General features: G+C 28.0%; 1 long non-coding RNA gene across 1 annotated transcript; it reads right to left on the bottom strand.

Annotated features, from left to right (window-relative positions):
* Nucleotides 1-496: 496 nt before the first annotated feature.
* Nucleotides 497-1,299, bottom strand: LOC112416288 (uncharacterized). Its single transcript, XR_003006626.2, has 3 exons — nt 1,192-1,299; nt 962-1,054; nt 497-832 (listed from the first exon to the last, which is right to left on the bottom strand). It is a non-coding gene; the product is annotated as an uncharacterized lncRNA (long non-coding RNA).
* Between the last annotated feature and the right edge of the window lie 1,968 nt (nt 1,300-3,267).

Here is a 3,267-nt window from a genome sequence, read left to right as displayed (position 1 = left end):
TAACATTTTTCTATGAGTTTAGTCACTATATTAGTCACAGAGTTGACTCATTTGTATCTCTTTCATTTTTGTATATATCATTTCTACTATTATCAATACAATAACTTTGTAAGCTTTTACTCTCTATTTTTATGGATGTCATGTTTCTCAATATTATCCTATCAATAACATTTTTTTATAGTGGACTTGTTTCATCATGTCCATTGATATTATATACAATTTTTAAGTCATTGGATTCATTGTGTTCTCATTGAGACCAAGTTCATACGATTGATTAGGAAATTTAAGAAATTTGTAGGTTTGTTTAGGGAAGAAACTTGAATCTTAAAAATCCTATAACTTAATGTTTGATATTATTTCATTATAAATAGCATTTGAATTATTTAAAAATTGTTAATAAATCATAAAACATCAACATCATTAAAATGTTCATGTGGACTCCTATTAGCCACATATATTGGAATTTAACATCATGGGAAAAAGTGTGGACGAAAAATCTTTTGAGAAATTAGATTCGAATAACAAATTTATTGGAGTAAAAAACATATTTAATCTAGATAAATACATACATTCTATAATATTATATATTATAAATGTTAATATAGTCCCCGCTAGCATAACTCAGTTGGCAGGAACATGCATTATGATAAACAGGAGATTGGGGTTCGAACTACGGACATTCCACTTATTAATCTTGAAAAAAGTGAATTCTAACTACTTGATAAAAAAAATGTTAATGTATTAAAAATACATTGTTTTATTTGTGTTGGACGATATATAATCCAAAATTTGTTTTACGGCTAATGATTTGCATTGTTTTGTTCTTCTTACCCTATCAAAGAAATGAAAACATCATAGAAAATATAAATAATAATGTGAGAGAAGTAATAAGATTAACACCAGTTGATATATGAATAGTATCAAAGGCTTAAAAAGAAACAAAATTATTTTTGAACTTAACTATTAATGCAGTAACAAATATTATAAATACACTTTCCAACTTTAGGACCCGAACACATATAATCTGGACAATTATCGTCAGTGTTGCATTTTCCTTCAAAAAAAAATAAAAAATCGTCAGTGTCGCATTTACGAGATGTTGTGATATGAAACAAGTATAGAGCAATATTAGTATAAAAGAAAATGAAATGTTGAGTATAAGGTTAATAAGAAATTTAAAAAGGTGTTTACCATGGACGTTTGTTAGAACAATAAACAATGAAAGAAAGAGGACCATAGCACAAACCAAATTGAAAATTCCTGCCATATTTTACCTCTTTTGTATGTAATAAAATAAACATGTGTGTTTGACTTATTTATAATGTAAAAATCATCGTACACTGCTTAGGTTTTTTTATTTTATAAAGAATTGTCACTTGTTGGAAGAAACCATATGTAAAATTAAAATTATCATAACATGTCTTATAAATATTTCAATATGCCATAATTGACTCTTCATATTACTAAAGTGATCTAACATACCAATATTGTTGGAAATAAGTTTAGTCCATTTTTTTATTCAAAAAAAAAAAAGATTTAGTCCATTTTTTATGACTTTTCATGATAGCCAATGGAAAAATGACAAAAGAATAATAAAATAATTTTAAACAATTGATTAATAAGTTGTATGTTACGGGTGCTTCAGAGGTGATTGCTTTAATTGAGAAAAGAGTATGTTAGCTTGAGAGGTCGGGTAGTGCAATAGTACGAACCCATGATACCCTTAACAATGTCTTCAAGGTCCAAAGTTTATCCATCGTTGCTTCCCCAATACACAATGTATCATCGACATATTGGAAATACGACACCACGGTAAGTTCTACACAAAAGGAAAAGAAACAAAGTTAATGGGTCCCCTTGCTTTAATCCTCTTTTAATATTGATCTCCTATGTTGGACTCGCGTTTCTTAGAATATACATACTTCCACCAAAAACACACGCTCTTATCCAAGCTATCCATTTCTCAACAAAACCCACCCTTAAAATATATTCTAAAAAAATTAATTCCACCGAATTATATGCTTTTTAAAAGTCAACCTTTAAAATAAGACATTCCCAGTTGCTCTTCTTTGCTAAATCCAACACCTCATTCACAATTATGACACCATCCACCAAATGTCTCCGCTTAAGGAAAGCCATTTGAGATGCAGAAATAATTGAATTCATCACCTTTGATAATCTACCTTCCACCACCTTTGAGAGAAGTTTATACAAACTACCCAACAATGATATTGGTCTAAACTCCTATAAGGATAAGGGAGATTTTACTTTAAGAATCAAAGTCATAAAATAAGCCAATAAACTCTTTGACAACATCTTCCATAGAATTGATCAAAAAATATTCTCACTTCATACTTCATGATAGGTACCAAAATTCCTTAAAGAATGAAATTTTAAAATAATTCAGACTCAAACTTTTGTTTCCATCACTTTCCTTCACCACCAATTTTATTTCACTGAAAAAGATTTTGTAAAACTAAATTCAAACACTCCATTTATTGTGCTAATTACTACACGAAAAATATTTGAGCCATTTTTTCTTAAGTCTGAGGACAATTTCAATGTGTTTGTTTCTCCCACTTGTGCATTGTTTGTAATTTTGTGGCTTTATCAGTAACATTTTTGCGGATTCAACAAAAAAAAGTGATTCTCCTATCAATAACATTTTTTATCGTGGACTTGTTTCATCACGTCCATTGCTATTATATAGAGTTTTTAAGTCATTGGATTCCTTGTTTTCTTATATTGAGACCAATGCGATTGATTATGGAATTTAAGAAATTTGTATATATTTTTAGGGAAGAAACTTGAATCTTAAAAATCCTTTAGCTCAATGTTTGATATTATTTAATATAAATAGTATTTGAATTATTTAAAATTTTTAATAAATCATAAAACGTCAATGTCATTAAAAATGTTCATAGGCAAAAGTGTTGAGACTAAATCTTTTCTGAGAACTAAGATTCGAACAAAGAATTTGTTGGAGTTTTTTTTTTTTTTTTTTGAGGGAAGAATTTGTTGGAGTTAAAAGCATATTTAACCTAGATACATGCATTCTATAATATTATACATTATAAATGCTAATGTGTAAATATACATTATTTTATTGTGTTGAACGATATACAATATAAAAGTTGTTTTACGGCTAATGATTTGTGTTGTTTTGGTCTTCTTACCCTATCAAAGAAATGAAAAGATCAGAAAAAATATAAATGATAAATAATGTGAGAGAAGTAATAAGATTAATACCGGTTGATGTATGAATAG

Source organism: Medicago truncatula, chromosome 7 (genome assembly GCF_003473485.1).
Source record: "Medicago truncatula cultivar Jemalong A17 chromosome 7, MtrunA17r5.0-ANR, whole genome shotgun sequence".
Taxonomy (NCBI): domain Eukaryota; kingdom Viridiplantae; phylum Streptophyta; class Magnoliopsida; order Fabales; family Fabaceae; genus Medicago; species Medicago truncatula.
Note: the sequence above shows the minus strand (reverse complement) of the source record. Positions and strands in the feature narration are given on the sequence as shown.